This window comes from Aegilops tauschii, chromosome 5 (assembly GCF_002575655.3).
Source record: "Aegilops tauschii subsp. strangulata cultivar AL8/78 chromosome 5, Aet v6.0, whole genome shotgun sequence".
Classification (NCBI taxonomy): domain Eukaryota; kingdom Viridiplantae; phylum Streptophyta; class Magnoliopsida; order Poales; family Poaceae; genus Aegilops; species Aegilops tauschii.
This window is the reverse complement of record NC_053039.3, coordinates 118,287,764-118,296,763: the sequence shown is the minus strand read 5'-3', so window position 1 is coordinate 118,296,763 and position 9,000 is coordinate 118,287,764.

Genomic DNA, 9,000 nt, shown 5'->3' with positions numbered 1-9,000 from the left:
AACGGTGTGTTTTATTAAGTATCCGGTTCTAGTTGTCATAAGGTCAAGGTACAACTCCGGGTCGTCCTTTTACCGAGAGACACGACTATTCGAATAGATAAACTTCCCTGCAGGGGTGCACCACATAACCCAACACGCTCGATCCCATTTGGTCGGACACACTTTCCTGGGTCATGCCCGGCTTCGGGAGATCAACACGTCGCAACCCCACCTAGGCACAACAGAGAGGTCAGCACGCCGGTCTAAATCCTATGGCGCAGGGGTCTGGGCCCATCGCCCATTGCACACCTGCACATTGCAAGGGCGGCCGGAAGCAGACCTAGCCTAGCAGGCGTTCCAGTCCAATCCGGCGAGCACCGCTCAGTTGCTGACGTCACGAAGGCTTCGGCTGATACCACGACGTCGAGTGCCCATAACTGTTCCCGCGTAGTTGGTTAGTGCGTATAGACCAAATGGCCAGACTCAGATCAAATACCAAGAACTAGTTAAGCGTGTTATTTTTAAGTATCCGCGGACGCCGACCAGGGCCAGGCCCACCTCTCTCCTAGGTGGTCTCAACCTGCCCTGTCGCTCCGCCACAAAGTAACAGTCGGGGGCCGTCAGGAACCCAGGCCCACCTCTACCAGGATGGAGCCACCTGTCCTTTCAGCTCCCTCATCAGAATCACTTGCGGGTACTCAACGAGCTGACCCGACTTTAGTCACCACATGTGTCATGTATATAAACTATATAGTATATACCCGTGATCACCTCCCTAGTGATCACGGCCCGATAGTATAGCATGGCAGACGGACAAGAGTGTAGGGCCACTGATGGAACACTAGCATCCTATACTAAGCAGTAGGATAGCAGGTAAGGGTAACAACTGTAGCAACAACGACATGCTATGCAGCAGAATAGGATTAACCGAAAGCAGTAACATGCTACACTCTTGTAATGCAAGCAGTATAGAGAAGAATAGGCGATATCTGGTGATCAAGGGGGGCTTGCCTGGAAGCTCAGCCGAGAAGGAGGGGTCGTCAACACCGTAGTCGTACTGGGTAGCAGCGGTGTCGGTCTCGGTGTCTAGTGGGAGAAGAGGGGGAAGAAATAATGAATACAGAGCAAACAAAGCATCACAAAATATAACAAGGCAATACGCGTTGCTAGGGGTGACCTAACGCGGTAGGAGGTGATACCGGCGAAGGGAGGAAAACATCCGGGAAAGTATCCCCGGTGTTTCGCGTTTTCGGACAGATGAACCGGAGAGGGAAAGTTGCGTGTTTGCTATGCTAGGGACATGTGGCTGACGAACGAGCTGCGTATTCGGATTTGTCTCATCGTTCTGAGCAACTTTCATGTACAAAGTTTTTTCATCCGAGTTACGGATTATTTTATATTAATTTTTAAAGTTTTAAATCATTTTCTAATTTGTTTTAAATCGAAAATTAAATGTTAAATTGCTATGGGTACACAGAAGTGTACCCACAGAAGGGCTTGTGTGGCTGACCAGTAGGCCCAGTTGACTTGGTCAACTGCCCAGTCAGCAGAGACTGACTGGTGGGGCCAGTTGTTTAGTCGGCGGTCAACAGCGGTTGTTGACTAGTCAAAGGACCAGTCGGTCCCACATGGCATTGTCTCATATATACTTTTTTTCAATAGAGATTATTGACTGACTTTAATCAGGTTTAATTAGGGGTGGGGCCTACTGTCATACGTACATGGGTAGTTAATAGGTGCCGTTAATTAAAACAAAAGGCATGGGGGTTTAGTGCAAAGGGGGATTAGCCCCCTAATCCACAAGGGGCCGGCCTCCATTACAGAGGGCCTCGCAAGGCACGCACGCCTGCGTGCGCACCGGCGCTCGGCGGTTGCAGCCAGGAGCAGCAGGACGGGGCCCTGGGGAGGCGCGAAGGTGGCGACAGCGGGCGGAGGCGAGGCTCCGGCGGCGAGCGGCGCGTGGGGAAGCACCGGCGGTCGCGGCGGTTGCAGTAGGCGGAATCGGCAGCAGCGGGCAGGAGCGGGGGCGGTCGGCCGGAGCAGGCACGGCCTGGCGCGGTTGTCTGCGGCGGCCCTGACAAGCGTGAGGAGCATCGGGCATATGCCGACGACTGGCAGGCAGCGGCGGCGCGCGGGACTGCGCGGGCGGGCGCCGGAGCGAGGTGAGCGGGGCGAGGCAGAGCATGGCCGCGGGCGAGGGGAGCAACGGACTCGGGCGGGCGAGCGCGTGTTGCGAAGCAACAACAGCGCAGTAGGCAAGAGTAGGGGAGGAGCGGCCCCAGGCGCGGCCGGAGCAAGACGAAGAGGACGGCAGGACTACGGCTCTACTTAGCTACAGTCCGAAACTGAGCTTAATGACAGGGGGAATTGCAGTGGCGCTCATAGCGAGGGAGACGATGGAGAGCTCGTGTGAACACGGGGAGGACCGGAGCGGGGCTAATTGCCGGCAAGGGCGACGACCGCCATGGGTGACGAGGAGGCCGAAGGCGACAAAGCAGCCACATCCCGTCCGATCTGCGGACGTAGTCGACGTAGGGGGTCGACGCCGCTGCTCTTGGCATCCTATGGCGCCGTGGGGAAGCTCCGGTGCGCGCGGTCGACGACGGTCGCAGTAATGGCGAGGCGGCGGCGGCGGCTCAGCCACGTGTGCGGGAGAGGATAGCAACGGAAGGAAATGAAGGTGGGGAACTAGGGTTCGTCCACGAGGTCGGGGCGGTCTTATACTCCTCCTGCGCCCCTGTAGTGTCGCGGTGGCGAGCATCAGCCAGCGGCATCGCGCACGGACGGCCAGGGTGCGCACACGGCCACTGGTGAACAGGAGGAAGGAGCATGGAGTTTAGGTGGGCTGGCCTGGTTGGCCAGCTGGGCCGAGGCCCAACGGGGGAGGGGGGATTTCTTTTGCTTTTACTTTAGTTTTCTGTCTTTGTTTTTCTTTTTATTTATTTTTCCCTATTGTTTTCTCTTAATTCCAATATACTTTATTGTTAGTAAAATATCAAAGTTGTACCTAATTTAGTATATGTAATTATGCCACAACCACATTTAACTTGGCACATAAAGTAAAATAGTTTGTGATGGTTTATTATTATAAAAGCTTTTAAATAATTGTTTTTGCTGCTGTTTTATTCATCTTATAGTATTTAAATATTTTATAAAGGTGTGATTTCTCCACCATAATTACCTATGCAATATTTGGTTCACTCCGAACATTTTAGTTTTAAAATTTGAAAACTTTTATTGTTTGATTTGATTTTGAATTTGAATTTGAATCGGTTTCGAACTAACGCGAGATTAGCAACAGTAACCGTGGTGATGTGGCACCATTAGCAGAGAGTTACTGTAGCGTAATTATCCGGGCGTCACAATTCTCCTCCACTACAAGAAATCTCGTCCCGAGATTTAAGAGGGGGAGTAAGGGGGAAGGGATTTGGTTACGAAATTCTAACGAGTCTTCTCGGTCTTGGTTGCCCTTCTCAAAGAGGTCGATCCATAACGTTGATATCTTCATACCTCGGCTTCAGGTCATCATGATGAAGTCGTGATCCTTTCTTTGGAGTTTTCATTGTACATATGAAGGACAAGGGGTAACTTCGGAAAAAATTGACCTCTGAAAGGTTAACTATCTGGTTGATAACATCGGGGATGGTGGCGGAAGGTAACTCCCAAATGGAAACTTAAGACAATATCGAGAGCAAAGTTAGTAGGTACCATGAGAAGTTTCGAGCGGGTAGGCAATCGTTCGATGCCTGCTACAGGGCGTGAAAGGGGTTCAAAGCAACGGGGATAAGCATTGTGTCTGATACCAGAACTGATGATCTCTCGGAAGGTGGCTCATGAATTACATACGAGGCCACGCGCGAGGAACAACCTTGGGAACAGGGGGTGTACAGGAGAGTCAGGTTTCGATCCTGTGGAACTGTGGGTTATGGGCCCACCATGTGTGTTAAAGTAGGAAGGGCGGTGATGTCTTGCATGATCATGTACGCAAGGCATGTCAGAGGGTAGCCAGTCAGTTATGTCGGCAACAACATCGGTACCAAGGGCGAGGGACGAAGAGAACCATTCTCCTGCTCGTTGAACGAGGCGGCCCAATAGGCAAAGTTCTCGTCCATCGGTAGTTACCGGAATGTCATCAACAATAGTAACAGGGTCTTACCGACACGATTGTACACCTAGGGGTTTACATAAGCAGAAGAATATTACTGCTTAGATCATATAGATCACCAGAAAGGTTAATCAAAACAATGGAAAGGAAAATGTGATTATTATGTTAATCAGACCAATGGGAAGGAAAGGTGTTTATACTCAAGTATTAGAGTATATCCTTCCAAAGGTCAAGTAGAGATTGATATTCACAACAAGATAACAAGTAGAAACCATTTGGGTAGAGGAGCGACGAAACTCGTGATGTTACCCATACAATGGTGTTTGGATAATTGGTCAATAAACATTTAGCATTATGCTTCCAATGTTATTGTTGAAGATCGGAGTAACACAGACATGCTTCGAGATAGCATTGACAAGGTCTTCAAGCAAAGGCCAGACCTTGGATACACGAAGGATTCATCAGGAACAACTTGTAGAATAAGTCTTACAATTTCCTCATGGAAGAATAGCTAACCTTGCTAAAAAGGAAACTTATAACAATAGGTCCTCCGGCCAGGTGTATTAGGCATGACATCACCTTACCGGGTCATATATAGACCAATGTTATAACTCTTGGAAATATGTTCCAACCATCATATCTGACCGAGATTCAGATCTGATTGGTGTCAGGATAACTCAGACTCAGGATGCCTGAGAAGAAAGGTGCAACACAAATTGTCGAGACGACATCGAAGATTCTCGGGAGATGAACTATGGAAGCGAGTTCCGAACAAGGGTTCATCATTAATTCAAGGAGAGGTGAGGAGGTGATTGATTGACTCAGCGACAATCCATTGAGATTTCCAAAAGATGGATTTCCACAACTATGTGAACAAGGAGATAACATTAGCTAGATCGAATGACTTAATGATGTATGCTCGAGAAAAACATACACAGTTAAACATTGGTTGAAATGTGCACCCGAAATATGGGCTAGGTAGCACGATCAATGTTCGAATGATGATTCAATAAGCCATAGACGTAGAATGAAACTATAGACCAATAACTTCAAAGCAATAGGGTTGCTAGAAGTTTAGAATTTACACATCACAGACCATTTGTCGGTATTTCGGTTAGAAACAACACGGGGACCAAGAAAGAATGGTGATGGTGAGAAGTATCACTGTACCAAGAATTCTTAAGAGGTGGAGTAATCCTCACACATTCTTGACATAAAAGATGGTAATACTCCAAGGTAGAACATATCATAAGCTAGATAGCAAGGAAATCAAGACACAACACAAAATATGAACAAGTTTGTGTTGGGGGGAGGCAAGAATGTTGTCGATGATAACACAATTCATCAAGGGGCAAGGATGGTATTTCTCATCCTGAATTTCGAGACACAACTTGGAAGAAATCAAATTGTTGACAATGATCACGACAAATTTGTCGAGAGGTTTTCAAGAAGATGTAATTGATCGACGATGACATCAAGTCAAAGGAATGATGAAATCGAAAGGTTATTGGAACCACGGGTAGGACACAAACTCGAAATCAAGTTTGCTGTTCAAGGAGAAGTGATATGACGAGGAAGATCGACACAAGATTAGCTCACTGTCGAAATTTGTGCGCTGGGAAGGACCAGGTAGCACAGTTAAAATCGGCACGATAATGACATAGCCGAGCAGGCTAGGAATGACTTGAAGGATTATTAAACTCGTAAGCAACAAAAATTACTTAGAGTTATTGAATCGGAGTGCGGAATTGACTCACTTATCGGTGTCCTTGAGGGGTTCTAACAACTCAGAACCCGTTGGAAAAATGGAATCGGCAAGAATATTAGTTGGTGAAGAACTCATCAGAAGTTATGTAGTTCCTTGGCATTCTCGAGATACCAGGGGGGTAATACTCGACGACAGACCAAAGTAGAGGTTGGACGGGGTATTGCTTTGCAGAGGACAAGTGCTTAAACTTGCACGAGAAATGGTATTTAAAGGAGAACATGGTCAGAACCACGATTGCAAAAGGCCAGATCCCAGATATAAGAACTTATACCAAGGGAATAATTAATTTAAGAGAAGCTTTAATGATAAGATCTACATCGTGTCCATGGGCATGAACACAAAGTTCAAGGTCGACTCCCACTTCTCCAATGCATAACCTTTCATTCACTTCTCGCGTTCGATGAAGTTGTATGGTAGAAAATTATCTGGTAAAATACCAGAAGGGTATGACTTGTGAAAACCTTCGGGTTCATACGGTTTTTAGGGAAGGTATAGGTTCAATCCATCGGGGCATCTTAGAAACATATACCTCAAACTTCAAGAGTAAAATCACCAGCTCAAAAATAGAGTGTGGTTATCAAGCAGAGGATACAAATTACCAAAGGCATTATATATCAATGGAAATGATCACAAGGTTATTGAATATGAAGGACACTGTCGGATAATAACCCAACAAGGGGTCTTGTGGTCTACAACGGAGCTGATGCGAGTATCGGTACTCTATCAGAGGAAGAAGGAAGGAAAGGGCATCGGACTATAAAAACAACTGAGTAATTCAAAGCTCAAATGCAAAGGAATTATCATTTCCAAATCAAGGGATTAGAAGCCAATGGTCTGATTAAGAATGGATAAGTTGAATAGACTTAGGGGTACAATCGACGGCAATTTGATTGGTCGATAACCAGTTCACGTTTCAAATGACGTCCGAGCCGGAAGGATGAATTCTAGGCTCTGATTGAGGATTGCGAGCATTTGCAACAAATTGAATCAACAGACTCAAAATGATAATGACAAGAGATGCCAATAAGATTGCGAGACTTAAGATTAATCATAATGCAAGTAAGCAAGAATTTCAAGAGCAAAAAGGCTCATGAGGATTTTCGGAAGATCGAATGGTATTTTGAACACTTTTGTGAAATACTTGAATCAATACTCGGTAAGTGCGAGAATTATCCGTAGGGGTATTCAGGTGACAAAGAACGGCAAGGCAGTAAGCTCAAAGGATTCTCGGAACAACAGAGAGAATTTCGGGGTATCTTGTAATAACAAGATCAACTGGGAAACATTGTATGAATGGCGAGTATACGTGGTTATCCATAGGAGTTTATCGATGGAAGGGAATTGCAAAAGCGATGAACACAAGTTCTCGGGTTAACAGCGGAGAGTGTCTTCAGGGTCCTCACGTGCAGCAGACGATCATCAGTAATAAGGGGCTCTCCAGGTGAAAGTGATAACGAGATCCTAATGTTAGAATTAGCAAAATTCATTTAACCCGAATAGGAGAGAGATCAGAGTCCCAGAGTAAAGGTCAAGGGGTAAAAGATCCTAGTACCACCCAATGGCGACGTGGGCCCGTAAGACACACAGTCATGTTAGTAAAAGTTTTTCAATGACTAGACTCGACTTCGGCCAAGGAGTGTGGAAGGGGGATTCCTATAGGCAGTCGGCTCTGATACCAACTTGTGACGCCCCCGATTTGACCGTACACTAATTATACACGCAAATGTGTACGATCAAGATCAAGGTCTCACGGGAAGATATCACAACACAACTCTAGAAATAAAATAAGTCATACAAGCATCATATTACAAGCCAGGGGCCTTGAAGGATCGAATACATAAGCTCGAATACACAAGAGTCAGCCGAAGCAATAATATCCGAGTACAGACATAAGTTAAACAAGATTGCCTTAAGAAGGCTAGCACAAACTGGGATACAGATCGAAAGAGGCGCATGCCTCCTGCCTGGGATCCTCCTAAACTACTCCTGGTCGTCGTCAGCGGCCTGCACGTAGTAGTAGGCACCTCCGGTGTAGTAGGAGTCGTCGTCAACGGTGGCGTCTGGCTCCTGGGCTCCAGCATCTGGTTGCGACAACCAGGTAGAAAGGAAAGGCGAAAGAGGGAAAAAGCAACTGTGAGTACTCATCCAAAGTACTCGCAAGCAAGGATCTACACTACATATGCATGGGTATGTGTAAGGGGGCAATATCGGTGGACTGAACTGCAGAATGCCAGAATAAGAGGGGGATAGCTAGTCCTGTCGAAGACTACGCTTCTGGCAGCCTCCATCTTGCAGCATGTAGAAGAGGGTAGATGGTAAGTTCACCAAGTAGCATCGCATAGCATAATCCTACCCGGCGATCCCCTCATCGCCCTGTTAGAGAGCGATCACCGGGTTATATCTGGCACTTGGAAGGGTGTGTTTTATTAAGTATCCGGTTCTAGTTGTCATAAGGTCAAGGTACAACTCCGGGTCGTCCTTTTACCGAGGGACACGGCTATTCGAATAGATAAACTTCACTGCAGGGGTGCACCACATAACCCAACACGCTCGATCCCATTTGGCCAGACACACTTTCCTGGGTCATGCCCGGCCTCGAGAGATCAACACGTCGCAGCCCCACCTAGGCACAACAGAGAGGTCAGCACGCCGGTCTAAATCCTATGGCGCAGGGGTCTGGGCCCATCGCCCATTGCACACCTGCACGTTGCGAGGGCGGCCGGAAGCAGACCTAGCCTAGCAGGTGTTCCAGTCCAATCCGGCGCGCACCGCTCAGTCATGTGGCTAACGAACGAGCTTCGTATTCGGATTTGTCTCGTCGTTCTGAGCAACTTTCATGTACAAAGTTTTTTCATCCGAGTTACGGATTATTTTATATTAATTTTTAAAGTTGTAAATCATTTTCTAATTTGTTTTAAATCAAAAATTAAATGTTAAATTGCTATGGGTACATAGAAGTGTACCCACAGAAGGGCCTGTGTGGCTGACCAGTAGGCCCAGTTGACTTGGTCAACTGCCCAGTCAGCAGAGACTGACTGGTGGGGCCAGTTGTTTAGTCGGCGGTCAACAGCGGTTGTTGACTAGTCAAAGGACTAGTCGGTCCCACATGGCATTGTCTCATATATACTTTTTTTTAGCAGAGATTATT